Genomic DNA, 17449 nt, shown 5'->3' with positions numbered 1-17449 from the left:
TCTCAAATCCATCTGGTCCAATATGTCATTCAAGTCCATTGTTTCTTTAGTGATTTTCTGTTTAGTTGATCTATCCATTGCTGTTAGTGGGGTATTAAAGTCCCCTGCTGTTAGCACATTCTTATCCATAATATTGTTTCTGTTTGTCATTAATTGTTTTATATATTTAGGTGCCTTCATGTTTGGTGCATTGACATTTATAATTGTTAGCTCGTCCTAAAGGATACCCTGTAATTACTATATATTGCCCTCCTTCATCCCTTGTTCCTGCCTTTACTTTAAAGTCCATTTTGTCTGATGTATGTATAGCTACTCCAGCTTTCTTTTGACTTCCAGTAGCATGATAGATATTTCTCCATCCCCTTACTTTCAATCTGAAGGTGTCCTCAGGTCTCAAATGAGTTTCTCGTAGACAGCAAATAGATGGATTTTTTTTTTAATCCATTCTGCTACCCCACGTCTTTTGATTGGGGCTTTTAGCCCATTTACATTCAGTGTTATTATTCAAATATATGAGTTTAGAGTTATTGTGTTCTTTGTAGGATTCATGCTTGTGGTGGTGTCTCTGGTACCTTGCATTCCTTGCAACCTTTCCCTCATATAGTCCCTCTCAGGATTTCTTGTAGGGCTGGTTTAGTGGTGAAGAATTCTTTCCATTTTTGTTTCTTTGGAAAGACTTTTATCTCTCTTTCTATTCTGAATGACAGGCTTGCTGGATAGAGGATTCTTGGCTGCATATATATTCTGTTCATCACATTGAAGATTTCCTGCCATTCCTTTCTGGCCTGCCAAGATTCAGTAGATAGGTCTGTCACAACTCTGATAGGTTTCCTTTTGGAAAGGGAAGGCCTTTAGAGCCCTTTTCTCCCTAGCTGCTTTCAGATTTCCCCATTTCCTTATATTTTGCCAGTTTCAATATGATATGTCATGCAGAAGATTAATTCAAGTTACATCTAAGGGGAGTTCTTCTGGTGGGGAAAAAAAAAAAGCGCAGCTGTCTAGTGGGGATGGGCGTGGTTTGGTGTAGGCAGATCTTAGCCTCCACTCTGTCCAGGGCAGGCAGTTCCCTGAGGTCCCACCTTGGTGGTTGTGGGGAGAAAAATGGTGGCGCCCCAGTCCCTTCTCGAATCAAGCATTGCAACTCACTCTTTTGGGTTCGGTCTCCCTGTGCCCAGGGCATAGCCAAGGTGGGCCGTGCTCTATATCGAAAGCCAGGCCTCGTTTCCAGATCTTAGTCTGTGTGCCCTATTGATATCGCCCAAAGTATAAACCCGCAGGCGACTCCCTCCAAGCAGTTCAAGACTCCCGCCTCCCCCCTGGGAATCGAGCCCAGCCAGAAGCACACTGGCGCTGCAGCTTCCCCTCCAGATCAAGCTGGTGAGCAAGGAACAGTCTCTCCCGGGGTTACCTGGGACCAGTGCGACCGCTTAGGGTCAGCTTGACAGCAGGAAGCCGGATCCCTCTGTGTCCTGAGCGGAGGTTTTTCTCTTCTCCAAGGAGAGGGACAGTGTCTTGAGCAGTTTCCGCATCTCTTTTTTCCCCCCCAGACTCACTGCGGCTCCCCACAGAGGGGGATTCCCCCCTCTCTCTGTGTCTCTGGTCCCAGCCTGTTTTTATCTTCCCCAGGTTGCACTCATGCTATAAGGTTTTCTCAGGGGACTCTGTCTCCTTTTCCTCTCAAACTCCTGGATTCTGTAAAGGCTCCTATGGCTTTAGGCCTTCTCCATTTTGAGAGATGGGGGGGAGTGAAATGTACGAAGCTCCCTACTTCTCCACCATCTTGCCTCCTTCTTTCTAAAATTTTTAAAGTTGATTTATTTATTTAGAGAGAGACAGAAACAAAGTGAGCGAGAAGGGGCAGAAAGAGAGGAGGAAGAGAGAAAATCCCAAAGAGACTCTGCACTGTCAGCACACAGCCACATGCAAGGCTCGAACTCATGAAACCTGAGATCATGTCCTGAGCCAAAACCAAGAGTCAGATGCTTAACAGAATGAGCCACCAGGCACCCCAACAGTTGCTTATACTTTTTAAAGCTTTTTTGTGCTTTCATTTTTTTTCATTTAATATTTTTGATGAATTCTGCCTTCATTGATTTTTGATGCTTCCTTTATTGTATATTGGGTTCTTATCTTTTTATTAGGTCAGTCTCAAGGCTTCTGTTCCTTTGATTTGTTTGTTGATTCTTGTGACAATACTATGTTTTAAATATTATAACTTATGTATACATTTTAATATCTTATAAGCCAAGTATCTCATCATTATTATTCTTTTTTGAAAATTTCTTTGCTATTATCCTTATTCATTCTTTTAGGTGAATTTAGAATCACCATATCAAGGTAAAATAACTTTGAATCTTTACTGGATTGAATTAAACATATAATTAATTTTTAAAAGCTGTCATCTTACAAAATTTAGCTTTCCCATCCAGAAATACGGCCATTAATTTCCATGTATTCAAATCCGAGTGGCTAAAAGATATACAAATATCCTTGTTTCCTTTGTGTAAAGCATATGCATTTCTTGAAAAGTTATTTCTAGGGATTCTATGTTATTTTTTGTTATCTCAAATGGATTTTTGTTTCCATTATATCTACTAACAGGTTGTTGCTGGCTTATAGGAAAACCATTGATTGCTATTCAGCCACTTCGTTGAACTCTTTTCTGAACTCTCTCTTTTCTGAGTTAAATCTGAATGTTTCAATGGATTCCCTTGGGTGTTCTCCAGCTAGACAAAGGAATCAGTTAGAAATAATGATGATTTTTGTTTCCTTTCCAAAAGTTATACTTCATTTCTTTTTCACATCTTACTGTGTTAACTACAGACCAGCTTCTAACATTTGCCTGTCCTAGGGCAAGAGTATGAATGGAGGCTCACTTACCACATGTCAAGAAACCATGAATTGGAACACAAAGAGAAGCAAGAAACCCAATACTTGTTGCTACTGGGGCACAATCATTGTTATGGAAGAATCTATTGCTTTTGAGAGAGGAAGGACTTGACAAGTTGATTTGTCTTTTCTCTTACTAAGCACTTCTGCTGCTCAAATTCTCCTCTCATACTAAAGCATTTGTCTGATAGTAGCAGTGGAAGTCACAGATCATCGTGGCATTAGGATGCATTTGCCTTTTGTTTCAAGTACACAGGGCAAGCGATATGAAGTATTCCCCTGACATTTGAATGATGTTAATTATGAGAGCAGGGTTTTAGGGCTATGTGTTGTGCCAACACTGAGCACTGGATCCTGAGTGTCAGAAGTGCCCATGTCTTCTTTAATAAATGTATTTTTGTGTATTTGTAATACAAGGGATCCTCTAAACTGTGCCCAGGCCTGATGATGGTGCTGGTTTAAAGCAATTGCTTTAAAGCACTTCTAAGCACTTTTAAAGACTAGCTTTGTCTTCAATCCTAGTTAGAATACTTCTAGGTAATAGAGAGTTGTCATTTACTGAGGGCTTGCCATGTGTCAATGCCATTATAAGTGCTCTACATCCATTATTTCATTCATTCCTTACAATAACACTTCAAAATAGGAACTCTCATTATTAGGTTTGCTTAGCTAGGTAACTCGCTCAAAATCACATGTCTGGATGCTACTGAGCTGGAATTTGAAACCCAGGTATGTCTGACAAAAGTTCATTTTATCAACTGCTACATTATGCAAACTTCTATTTTGTCATTGATCATAATGTTAGCTATTGGTTTGAGATGATTCTTTGTCTTTAGTTGGCTCTAGAGGCAAAATAGGATACTGGATTTTTAAATCTTTTTAAGTTCATTTTTGAGAGACAGAGATAGACAGGAGTGGGGCAGGGTCAGAGAGAGAAGGAGACACAGAATCCAAAGCCGGCTCTGGGCTCTGAGCTGTCAGCACAGAGCCTGACCCCGGGCTTGAACTCATGTACTGTGAGATCATGACCTGAGCCGAAGTCAGCTGCTTAACTGACTGAGCCACCCAGGCACCCCATGAATACTGGATTTTTAAACTTGAAACTTGACTGAGATCCAATAGTTGGTTCCTACAAAGAGGTGGCTCTTCTTGTTGTCTCTTAGGGGATGAGAAATTTATTCTTGATCAATACCATTCCTTACATCCTACCATTTGCATACTTGTAGGTTTTCATTTCAACTGCAGAAGTCTCTGGGTGGTGACTATACCAGTGGTTACACATTCACATGCCTACAGAGGGTGGAGAGTTAGTGTAAATGTATAAATCCCATGAAACATTAGGCAACAGGTACTAGGTGTATTGTACTGTGACCCCTGAATGCTCTGGAAAATTCTGGGATAACTACTAATGAGGCCACCAGTTATGTACAGTACGATCATCTGACATTCTTTTGGTGATTTTCAAAATGTGGCTTGAGAACACCAAGTGGTCTGTTATTTCCTTGAGGTACTTTGTGGGTTTGTCTCTTAGAGTATTAATTTTACTTTGTTTTTGGTTTGTTTTCACTTGGTGTCTCATCCAATGAAGCATCATTTTCCCCCCATTTGTTATGGGGGACTTTTGTTGTGACATATACAAGGTAGAGGTCTGCAGACTCATTTGCCTTGTCATAATGGGTCCCAACTAAAAGACTGTGAGATCCTTAGTAGAGTGGGTATAACACTCACTCTATAACACTCATAAGGTCACAGCCTCATGACTTGGTCTGTAGGCTGAGATAAGATGCCTTAATTTTACTCTAGCTACCACATATGGAGCAATCACCATGTGCTAGGCATTGTATAATTACAGTGCATTACATATACCAGCCTGTTCAATCCTCAAGACAGCCCTGTGGAACAAGTCCAATGAGTTCTAATATTAGGCCAATTTTTACGGATTAGGAAATCGAGGCTCAAAGAGGTTAGGTCATTTGTAGGTTAGGCCATTTGTCCAAGGTCATCTTTTCATGAGTGGCAGAGCTAGAAAGAGAGTATGCCTATCAGCAGAGCCTTTTTTTTTTTTTTTAACCATTATTGGTTGTTAACCTTCACTGGCATTAGAATCACTGGGAACTTTATTTTTAAGGCATATAAGCAGAGCCCATCTGCAGAGATTCTGATTTCACTGCTCTGGGTGTCGGTCCTCTTTTTTAAAAAGCTCTCCAAGTGGGGCACTTGGGTGGCTCAGTCAGTTGAGAGTCTGACTCCGGCTCAGATTATGATCTAATGGTTAATGAGTTCAAGCCCCACATTGGGCTCTCTACTGTCAGCACAGAGCCTTCTTCGGATCCTCTGTCTCCCTTTCTCTCTGCATCTCCCCCAATCACTCTATTTCTCTCAAAAATAAAAATACATTTAAGAAAAAAAGCTTTCCAAGGGATTCTAACGTGCAGCCATACTAGTGAATACTGCACTCTGCTTTGTTGCCTCAAAACTCAGTGACCTCAGTTGTATCTCAGGGAAACACAAAGGACTTGGTGGGAAAAGAGTGAAAAGTGATAAGAGAAACAAGGTTATGCTGGGGTGAGTGTCTCTGTCTACTGTAGATGACATATGTTCTTTATAAGGTAGGTGTGAACAACAAATTCTGAGGACAGTTTACACGGTAATGGATCTTTCCTCAGCTTCACAAGTAGTGCTAATCGAGACCCTCTACTCGATCCAGCATCAGACTGGATGTGTCAGTTATATCAAAATCCCAACTGACAGGTAGCTGTACTCAGCAAATACTGCTCTTTAATTTTAACTATTTGAGTTATTTTCAAAAGGGAATCAAGATCATACTGTATACATATCATGGTGTTTTTCTCTGTAGCTGTCAGGACAAAATGAGAAATTTAGCCTGACCCAGGATATGCCTGTTTCCAGAAATATCGTGTTCTGTGAGCACAGCCTATATACTGTGTTGTCCCCCAGGGTGCAGCCTCTTGTTTGGTCTTCCTGGAGAGGCAGAGGCAGTGACTGGAGCCTACAGTTCAGAACATTTCCAGGGGCCCTGAGCACTGAGCCATAAGGAGCGTGCAAGCTTTCTGCAAGTCTTTATAGCTCTTCTGTCCTTGAGGGAAGGCAGTAGAGTGCAGGTCTTCTGCTCCAGCAACAACAGCATCACTTGGGAACTTGTTAGAAATATACAATCTCATGGAAAGTAAGATAAAAACGGGGGGGGGGCGGGATGCAAACCATAAGAGACTCTTAAATACAGAGAACAAACTAAGGTTTGCTGGAGGGGGGATGAGTGGGAGGATGGGCTAAATGGGTGATGGGCATTAAGGAGAGAGCACTTGTTGGGATGAGCACTGTGTGTCATATGTAAGTGAGGAATCTCTGGCTTCTACACTGTATGTTAACAAACTTGAATTTAAAAAAAAAAGAAATGCAAATTCTCTGGTCCAACCCTATACCTACTGAATCAGAGACTCTAGAAAGGGAGGGGCCCCAACAATCTGTTCTATCAAGTCCTCTAGGGAATTTTAATGCACACTAAAACTTGAGGACTGCTGATTAAAACTTAAAAGATTAAATGTAGAGACACAAGCATCAGATAGCGGAATTCAAGTGCTGGTTCAACTACTTACCATGTGACTTTGGGCAAGTTATTGACCTCTGACTAAATGTCAATTATCTCATTTGTAAAACACAGCTATCGATTTTCTTATCTGTAAGATAGGTACCTACATGTGATAATGCACATAGAACACCAAGCACAGTGCAAGACACAAAGTAAGGATTCAATACATGTTGAATACCCTTTTAAAAATTATTATTGTTATTATTATTATTATTATTATTATTATTATAAGGGCTGTTCTGGATAATCACTTTCATTTCTAACATAATTGGGTTCCTTCTAAAAAGATCATAATTACAAGATCAGAAACCAAATAGAGTATCTTAAACAACTCAGTGGGGATGGGGCAGAAAGTATTTCACTTACATTTCTTCACAGAATCATGGAATATAAAAGCATAAAGGGGCATCTTAAAAAACAATCTAGTTCTACCATTCCATTCAAATTAATAATGATTCTTAAAAGAATTCCAGGTGCATAGCATCCAGAAAAGAAAGTAGAGATAAGTTTCGTTATTATTAAGGGTTTGCTAGTGTTGGCCATTTGGAGAGGATCAAAGTTGTAGCCTCTAGGTTGTTATAGAATTTGTGCCCTTGACCTGAGTCCCAGGCATAAAGCCAAGGTTCATGTATTGATGGTGGAGCAGGACATGAGATGATTGTCCCCTGTTGTTCCTCTATATCTAGCTCTTAGGGAAGAGATGCTGGTATTGGAATGCTGTTAACATTGAATCGCAAATTTCAACACTATAAAAAGCAAAGGGTTGGGACCTTATTTAGTGAAAAATGAATATTAACACAAGCCATGTAAATGTGAGGTAGTAAATATCTGTGTTACCTTAGAAACCAGAACATAAAGGTAGCTAGGTAGTTTGGTGACAGTTTCCAGGGTAATTCCTCCCACATACAACATAAGAGCTTTCTTATTATGTTAACTCTTTCTCTATATGCCCCCTGAACCCTCACTCAATGTTCCACTATCATCTCTCTCTCTCTCTCTCTCTCTCAAAAAAAAAAACCAAAAACCAAAAAACAAAAAAACCTCCCTTTGTTATTTCCCTGTTTTTGTTAGTGCCAATGCCATTCTCCTAAGTAATCTCTTCAGAAACCTTGATGTTTATCAGTGAACTGAAGGGTCCCCAAAGTAATATGTGTCTCCAAACCTAAGAGATACAGTTTAGAAAAGATTAGATACAAATCAAGAAATGATAGGCTCTTCAATTGAAATTTTTAAATGTTTTTTTAATGTTTTTTTTATTTATTTCTAGGAGAGAGACAGAGAGAGAGACAGCGTGAGCAGGGGAGGGTCAGAGAGAGAGGGAGTCACAGACTGAAACAGGCTCCAGGCTCTGAGCTGGCAGTCAGCACAGAGCCCGATGCGGGGCTTGAACCCACGAACCGTGAGATCATGACCTAAGCGAAAGTCGGACGCTTAACCAACTAAGCCACCCAGGCGCCCCTTCAATTGAAATTTTTAAAAAAAAAATCTCACAGTGGATGAGACTAGCCATCCGTGACCCTTCCCTGAAGCAACTTCTTGTAAACATAATTTGTAGATATACTGCAGATGAGATTAAGATGCTTCCCAATATCTCACCTGGGAGCTACCAATCTAGAATGTAATTCAGGTTAAGATGAGCTGTTACCTTGGCAACTGTGACATGTAATGAGAATAGGAGGCAAGTAGTATTGTAATGACAGAAAATTCTGGTAACTAGTTGCAGATGATGGAAAAAAGAACAGTGGAGAGTCAGTGTTTATCCAACACTCTTCAAGTAACAGGAATACTGGTCTGGTATACATGTTGCAAATAATCCTAAGAATTCTCTCAAAACCATTCACCATCATTTGTTGAAATGGCAAGTGACCTTCTGATTATCAGTTTGGTTTCTCTGGTACATAAATAGCTGGTAGGTATAACACTAGATAGAATATTTCAGTCACTAGAAAGTATATTCCTCACTGGCATTTGGCTTGTAAGCCAGTATCCTATAAATCTGCTTCTTGTTAGATCCCTCAGAGTCTAAATCACTTCCACAGGAACTAATAAAATATGGTTTTCAGTCGAACAGTCTGGACTATGAGGGCTTTACTAAGATGCTTCAATTCACTTTTTTTCCTCTGATATTTTACTACTTTTCCTTATTATCAATGTAATGCCTATCCATTGTAAAAAAATTTTTTTTGGAAAGTACAGAAATGAAAAAGAAGCTGACAAATGAATCTTTCCTAAGCCCACTATCTAGAGGCAACAGCTGTAAACAGTTGGTGTATTAATTTCCAAAGCATTTTTTTGCTTTATACATTTATGGTCATACTGAATGCATAATTCTTTATCCTGCCTTTTTCATTTAAGGCTGTCTTCTACACATATTTCCATGTCATTACCAACTTTTCAGAGGCACAATTTTAAGTTAAATTTTTACTAAAGTGTAACATACATACAGAAAAATGCACATATTAAGAGTACAGACTGATAAATTTTCACAAAGTGAACACAGCTCTGTAGCCAGCACCCAGATGAGGAAATAGAATATTACCAGCACCTCAGAAGCCCCCACATTACCCCTGCCAGCTACTACCCACACCCAAAGGGTAATGCCATTCAGACTCCTAACACCATACCATGTAATTTTTAGTGTTTCTGCAATAGTCTATGAATAGACCGTATTTTATGTAATCATTCCCTGTTTTTCTAATGTTGGACTTTGAAGATGCTTTTTAATTTTTAACTGTGAGACGCTTTGGGCATATATTGTTGTTCACATCTCTATCTCCTTAGAATAGATAGATTCTCAGAGGTGGAATTTCTGGGGCAAATGGTGTGATATTTTAAAAATTCTTGAGGGGTGCTTGGGTGGCTCAATGGCTCTTGATTTTGGTTCAAGTCATGATCCCAGGGTCATGGGATTGAGCCCCACATCAGGCTCTGTGCTCAGAGACACTAAATCTGAGCCTCTTAAGATCTCTCTCTCTCTTTCTCTCTCTCTCTCCCCCTCTGTCCCTCTCCCTCGCTTGTGCTCTCTCTTTCTAAAATAAATAAATAAATAAATAAAAGATTTTTTATTCTAATTGCTTTCCAAGAAGTTTGTATCAGTTTACAATCCCACCAGCAATGTGTGAGAGCACCTGTCTCACTGTCCGTAGTCTACTTCAAGGAATAACAGATCTTTTAAAATCTTTGCCAATCAATATGCTTTGGATGTTCAGGCATTACTAGTGAGGTAGTAATGTGATTAATGGAGAATCTGGTTAATAGAAGTACTTTTTGGTTATTTATATTTCTTTTTCTGTGAATTATCTCTTCAAACCTTTGCCAAGGTCTCTGTTAGGGTCGCTGTATTTTTCTTATCAGTTTATATAAGCTCCTTATACACTCAAGATAGTGACTTTCTGCCATACTTGTGTATCTTTTTCTGTTTGTTGTTTATTATTTAATGTGTTTATCTTTGTCATATATATAATTCTTAAGGCTTATGTAGTAAACTTTACCTACTTGGTGTTTTTTTTTTTTTCCCTACTGGCTATCAGTTTAGTAAAGTCCTCCTATATACAAATTTCAAATGCATAACTATCTGTGTTCAGTTTTAGAGCTTTTATGCTTTGATTTTTTTTGACTTTCAACTAATTCATCTGGTATTTTAGTTGATGCATGGTGGTAGGGCTCAAATTTTAATGGGTATCAGCTTCAGTGCTTGTTACAAACCCAAATATTTCTGAGCCTTATCCCTCTGAGATTTCTATTCTCTAGGTGTGGGGTGGGGCTCAGAATCCCCATTTGTTACAATCACCCCAGTGGATTACATTTCAGATGGGCCCTGGTCCACACTTTGAGAGATTCTTGCAGAACTCAGTGTAATCTGCCATAGTACAGAGACTTAGCACCTCCCATCTGGATGACTGCAGCAGTCTCCCTCAGCTTTCAGGTCACTCCACCCTGAAATCTGTCCTACACACATCATCTAGAATTCTGTTCCAGAAACATCTCATGCCAAACTCTTCATTAGCTCCCTGTTGTTAAGGAAACTAGATCAAACCCCTCATCCAGCACTCCGGGCCCTTCATTATCTTCTCTGACCTATTGACCTGATCAACCAGATCACTAATGACTTCAGCACAACTTTCCCATCTAGCCTGGCCTGCCTCCTCCTGGGCCTTGGACACAAATTGCTCATTCAAGTTTTCCTGCTGCAGCTCCTACCTCTCCTCGGGTTATTCAAATCCTATGCATTCAACTCAATTTTCACATTCTTTTCCTTCCCTGACTATAAAGATGATATACCGCTTTGCTAGAATTACCACAGCCCAAGGCTGTGTAGTCTTCTGTTGTGAGTCTTCCCATCAGGTCACACAATTTAGAGGGTGTGGTCTGTGCATTTATCCCTCACAGCCTCTAACAAAGTCCTAAGGGCAAGAATGTCACTAATGGAGAATCTGGTTAATGGAAGTGATTTTTTAAAAATGTTTACTCTGAGAGAGAAAGTGCTCTTGTGCATGTGAGCAGGGGAGGGGCAGAAAGGGTGGGGGAGAGACAGAGAACTCCAAGTAGGGTCCATGCTGTCAGCACAGAGCCTGACTCAGGGCTTGATCCCATGAACCATGAGATCATGACCTGAGTTGAAATCAAGAGTCAGATGCTTAACCGACTGAGCCACCCAGGTGCCCTTGGAAGTGATTTTAATACATGTTATTTCTGAAAGGTAATGCTGTAGCCTCTCAGAAATCTTTTCTTTGGATCAAAATGAGAACGTTTCACAAATTTCTAGAGACTTCACTTTCTTGTGATTTGGTTTGCTGATTATTAATAAAGTTAAGCAAAGGCTATCTTGGTTTCAGCTCTTATTTAATTTAACAATATTGCTTGTCACTGATTACATGTCCATTTATTGACTTCCCAGTTGAAGAGTCCAAACTTTTCTATAATATGGGATATTTATGTCCCCTCTTACAAAAATGAAAAAAAAGAGAAAAAATGATTTCTCTTTTATAGAAGAACATGCTTTATCTGATTAAATAAATATAAAAGGGTTAATAGCTAAATAATTACATTATAGCTTCCTTAATCTCTTTTCTCTCTTTACCCCTCAGGGTTCTGCCTTCTCAAATGACAGACTTGTTTTAAGGAGTTCACTTGGATGCTCGGAACAAGTGGGGATGGGAGTGAATGAAAATACATCCTTTCCCTTTCAGGTAGACAAGGGGAGGATTCAATTTAATTCACCAAATATTCATTGAGTTCCTATTAGGGCACCTGGCTCTGTGCTAGGCACAACAATGAATGCCAAGATGAGAAACTGATAATGGAGCAGAAGGGCATGGGAAGGAGAAGAAAAGGGAAAAAGAGTGAGGAAAGGAATGAAGCGCATTATCCACATAAAAGGGGACTAAAAGAAGAGAAAGGGAGAAGAGAAACAAAGGTGCATTCTCCATCCTGGTCTCACTTGATAGTAATGTGCAGGCCTAGAAATCTGAAGCAATGGTTTGAGTTCCAACAGTACTTAAGAACCACTAGAGTGGTTAGGAGAGCCTTAAATTAAATCAAGCATTTACCTACTCAAGACTTTGGAATGGAAAGTAAAAGAACTCTCTCTCTTTCTTTTCTCTCTCTCTCTTTTTGAAAGGATATATATGCAAGTGTGTGCATGTGTGTATACATACACAGTATCTAAAATTATTTTTGGACGGTGATAGCTAACACTTATCGAATGTGTGCTTACTGTGTTCTAAGTACTTTACATATATTAACTTATTTAATCTTTATCACAACCCTGTGAGGTAGGTGCAATTATTATGGACATTTTTTTCAGATGAGGAAACTGAGGTACTGAGCAATTAAATAACTTTCCCAAGTTCACACAGCTTATAACTGGTGAACTTTGGTCTGGTTGACTTAATGTTTGCTGTTATTTGAGCTACTTGGCCATGTTTAACATACTGCTGTACTCACTATAGCTAATGCATTGCCTTGTGCATAATAAGCATGTTATGTTTTGAATAAATAACTAAAATGTTGGCTATAAAGTGATTTCCACTAAAGCCTGATTACTATTAAATATAAAAATTGGGGAGCCTGGGTGGCTCAGCCCGTTAGACCTCTGACTTCAGCTCAGGTCATAATCTCATGGTTCTTGGGTTCAATCCCCACATCAGGACCTGTACCGATAATGTGGAGCCTGCTTGCGATCCTGTCTCCCTCTCTCTGCCCCTCCACCACTCTTTCTCTCAAAATAAATAAACTTTTTAAAAAACATAAAAATTGTTATTTAATGTAGATTTACTTTGTTGTAAATTTTAATTCTATTCAAAACAATTTTTTTTCCAGCATACATGTGTGTGCATACTTCAACATTCTCTTACTCCTTTGGCTGGGCTCCTGACCTCTCTAAAAATGAATCACTGAATGTAGTCCAGGAGCTGGCAAATGAATTAGTGGTATCTAGCTAGCTAGTCTCCTTCTGTAGTTTGAAGCTGAAAAACAATTCTTGCCCGAGGTTTTAGGATTTAGTAGTCCTGCGTGGGATCCACTTCAGAAACCAGGTTTATCTTGTCATAAGAACCTGACACTTTTCTGAAGCAATATAAAATAGGGGAACTAATGCCTGAAAAACCCCAGAGCCCCTAATAGGGCCCACTTTTACGAAAGATTGCGATTTGAAGAAACCACCCCGCCCTTCATCTCTCAATCTTCCAACCCATTGTGGATCTGAGCCTGCAATTTTGGTTGACTTAAATCGCAAGCTTTCCAGAGGTGGGTAGCACACTGTTAACACTTACCCAGATCCACCAATGGGACGAGGGGAAGTGCTGGCGGTGGGCGGGGTCGCTGGGAAAGGAGGAGAGGGGACCTCGTGGAGAAACATTAGGAAGGGCATGCGGGGGAGGAGAGATAACGGGGCGTTGAGTGATTTGGAGGAAGGTTTCTAGAGAAGTGCTCCGACAAAGTAAGGAGATGGGCCGCCCGAAACCGGCTGCCCGGGATAGGGTCGGCTGCCTGGCGCCTGGGAGGAGCCCCGCGTCCCGTCGCGCACTGCCCTTGGCTGGCTGAGCGTGCGTCGGGAGTTGAGCCGTGCTGCGTACCAGGAAGTGACTCTCCCAGCAGCAGCTATTCAGGCCGTTGGCTGGCTTTTTCGTTTGCTGCCTCAGGTTCGTAAGAGGATTTATTGGTTGCAAAGGTATGGGGCGTACGTGGAGAGCTTGGAAATCCCGATTGAACCCTCACTGTACAGAAAACTTCTTACCGAGCCAATCTGCGCGCGGGGCGGGGCATTGAGCAGGCCGGCTGGGACGCCAAAGGGACCTACTATGTTCTCCATACGAGGTTGTGTCCAGCCCTGCGTCAGCCTCTGACCTCAGCCCTCCCCTGGCTCTGCACACCCCGCCCAAATTCAGTGACAGTCTTAATTACAGACAAGGTGGGTAGAACTTGCCCAAAGAAGAGGTGGGTGGAGAGGCTGGTGAAGCGGTTTGGTTGGGTAAGGAACAGACTGAACATGGGTTTCAGTGAGGACTCAGCACTACACCCTTATGTCTGTCTGGTTTATCCAGGAACTGTGTCTGGGACTAGGCTAACTGAAGGAAAAGTGAACAGAGAGTGGAAGCAGGATCCTTGCTTGAAGAAGCTCCTTGACCCCACACGGATCAGACCTACCACATAGTCTTCATATTGGAACCTCTCTGAGTATTTCAGGCAGGTTAGCTATCCTAGCCCTAGAGACTTAGTCTACCTTCCTATCTGGTAGCTCTGGACCCTGAGTCCCTTTCCAATTAATTCCTGAGGTAGAAACTGAGCAGATTTCACACTTTTTTTTTTAACCCAAGCATTTATTTAAAACAGGAAAAGCTATGAAAAGAAAACAGTCTTTTCTGTGGGTGAATGCCCCCTCTGACATCAAGAAACAAATAAATATAATTCACTTTGGTATTATTTTGCCCTGAAAACCATATTTCACTGTAGAAATTAATATGATGAAAGGCTTACTTTACCAGGAAAGATGACTGGTTGGCAATGGTAGGGTCCTATTTGAGACCATATCTGATGATTTGGTGGAAGAAACCTAGATGGACAAGGGCCCTCCTACTTGGGGGGGGGGTACAGAACAAGTGGAGCACAGTCATGGTGGCATTCACCAGTGAGAGGACCCATACACTCAAAAATTTTTTGAATGTTGTGGGGGTATGGATAGCTGTCTTCAATCCTCAGCTCTCCTTTCCCTTCTCTGCCAATCCTTAAATGAGCCTGCACAAGAAGGGGCCAGTATGACTCCATCTTCCTGCAATGTGTACCTCCTCCTCCCCTCCTAGTGCCCATTCCTTATTCTTTGTCTCTTACCTCTTCACTCATTTCCTCTCTCTGGCCTTTGCTTTTCTTCATATCAATACATACTTTTGTGTCAGTTTAAAAAACTGTTTATTACAGGTCACACGCTCTTGATAGTATTAATAGGTGGTCCAGGGCAGGCCTTAAGCTCACCACATTCTAACAGGCACTAATGCAGAATATTATGTTGTGTTTTGTTTAAGTTTCCCACATAATTTTACTTATCTTAACAGCACTTGCATACTTTATTACATGCTACTAGTTTTGTAGGTGTGACACGTAGAACCATGAAGAAGTTAAGTGATGTGCTTCATATCAGAGCCTAAGGAAGTTCAGCAACTTGTGTTGAATGCCTGCTATGTTAGGCAAAGCCCTGGCACTTCATATGTATGAGTTTGTTTAATTCTTAGCACAATCCTGAAAGGTAAGTGTTGCTAGTCCTGTTTTGATAGGTGGTGACACTGAGATTCCTAGTGCTTAAGTAACTTGCCCAAAGTCACATAGCTTTTAAGAGGCGGAGCTGAGGTTAGAATATGGCTCCAAAGCTCGTGTTCTTAACGACTTGCCTCATTCTGGGAGTAAATTGGGTGGAGGGTGCTATGTATTAACACCTGAACTTTGGGACAGCTAAAATCTGTTTTGTTAGAAATTTGAAATTCCTCCCAAATGCTTCCATGTTATGACAGTTGCTTTCTTTAGTACTTTGTAAACACACAAAATGGTATATGGGCTAAATATTATAGCACCCATGTCATCATCCTTTAAGTTACCTAGTGGTCATGGAATACTAATTTCACAGTAATAAGAGGAAGCCATGGAGGAATCTTTGTTAATAAATCTATTACATACATTGGAGGGGTGTGTGTGTGTGTGTGTGTGTGTGTATTCTGAATTAGGTATGACTTAAAATTGGGATGTAATCCAAGGTAGAGGACAAGGGCAAAAATGTAATTTCACAGCTCATCATTAAGGTGTCCAGCCAACTCCATTCACATATTCTTGGTGCTCAAACAAGTTACACAGCAGTGATCAGGCACCATAAGGTAAATAGGCAAAACACTGAGTCCCATGTTAGAGGAAAAGTGATTCCTTCTTCCTTCCAATAAGAGGCCCTCACCTGTTCTAACTATTACAGCTTTTGCCATTTAGTTACTCTTACTTCAACCCCCCCCACCCCCTCCAATCTTGCTCCCCCTACCCAGTCCCATACTGTCTTTAAACATCATGACACATACTGAGTTTTTGCCAGATGCTAGATGCTGTGCTCAGACCTTTCCAAACTTCATCTCTATTTAATCCTCTGCTGGCTACTTTTTATTATTTATCCTTTATTTAATTCTTATAACCACTATATGAGGTAGGAATGATTATTGTCTCCATTTTACATATGAAAAAAAGAAAGGTGATATGGAATGGTTAACTTGCCAAGTAACTAGTAAGTGGTGGAGCCAGGGGACCACCCAGGTCTGCTGCCTTCTAGGATCTGAAACCTTCATTTGTCCCTCCTGTCTGCCACTTACTATTGCCTTATTCCCTTCTTTCTTTGGCCTCAGACATACTGGATATGTCAGTGCCTTACCTAAAGGCATCTCCCTTGGCCTCTAAGCTCCATGTTCTTCTGGGTCACCAGCATCTCTTCTTATTCTCCAGATATTGCCTTTTTCCTAGACGTAGTCATTGGCCTTTTGCTCTTCTATTTACTGAAAGCTATTTTTTTAAAGAATCTTACACCTTGTATTTCTTATAGACATTCAACCAAATCTCTAGCCCTGACTTCTCTCATGACTTGTAGTACTGCTTCTGTACTTACTTGTTAGACATTTCCACTTGGATACTTTCCTTACAATTGCAAACACATGCATCAAACACAAACTTTTTAAAAACTATTTTTAATGTTTTTTTCATTTTTGAGAGAAAGAGAGAGCACGGGCAGGGGAGGGGCAGAGAGAGGGGGAGACACAGAATCCGAAGCAGGCTCCAAGCTCTGAGCTGTCAGCACAGAGCCTCATGTGGGCCTCTAGCCCACGAACCGTGAGATCGTGACCTGAGCTGACATCAGACACTTAACTGACTAAGCCACCCAGGTGCCCCATAAACACAAACTTTTTTTAAAAAAAGTTTATCTCTCAAAAAGAAATAAACATTAAAAAAGTTTATTTATTTTTGAGCGAGCGAGCGAGCGAGAGAGAATCCCAAGCAGGCTCCATGCTGCCAGCACAGAGCCCTACATGGGGTTCAAACTGTGAGATCAGGACCTGAGCCAAAATCAAGAGTCAGACGCTTAACCTACTGAGCCACCATGAACTTGCTTTTTATTAACATCCCTATTTCGTCTTCTCTACATAAGCCTCCCTCAACTCACTGTTGCCTTTACAATAATGTCCGTATTTTATTCAGGCATTAAAGCTCTTCCAGATCTCACTTTGATGTAAGTTTTCAGCCTCATCTCCTCTATTCCCTAATATGAATGACTGTTTTAGCCAGACTGGTCTAGCCATTGTCCTACAAACACCTGATTCATCTACCACATCCTTTTAGACCTGGTGCAAGGCTTACCTGCTCTGGGAAGAGCATTTGTCAGGAACTAAACATATTGTGTTATTTATTATTGTCTTTTCCTGCATCTGCACTTAA

The 17449-nt window shown here is 40.8% G+C and overlaps 1 protein-coding gene across 1 annotated transcript in view; it reads left to right on the top strand.

The window, feature by feature from the left end:
- Nucleotides 1-13376: 13376 nt before the first annotated feature.
- Nucleotides 13377-17449, top strand: part of TRMT2B (tRNA methyltransferase 2 homolog B) — a 43192-nt gene continuing 39119 nt past the window's right edge. Inside the window, 1 exon segment of the mRNA XM_039218102.1 lies at nt 13377-13641. The gene's annotated coding sequence lies outside the window, so the exon portion shown is untranslated.

The sequence above is a fragment of the Hyaena hyaena genome, unplaced genomic scaffold, assembly GCF_003009895.1.
Source record: "Hyaena hyaena isolate Hyena2069 unplaced genomic scaffold, ASM300989v1 scaffold_744, whole genome shotgun sequence".
In the NCBI taxonomy this organism is placed as follows: domain Eukaryota; kingdom Metazoa; phylum Chordata; class Mammalia; order Carnivora; family Hyaenidae; genus Hyaena; species Hyaena hyaena.
The sequence above is the reverse complement of the archived record's forward strand: the minus strand, read 5'-3'. Positions and strand labels throughout refer to the sequence as shown.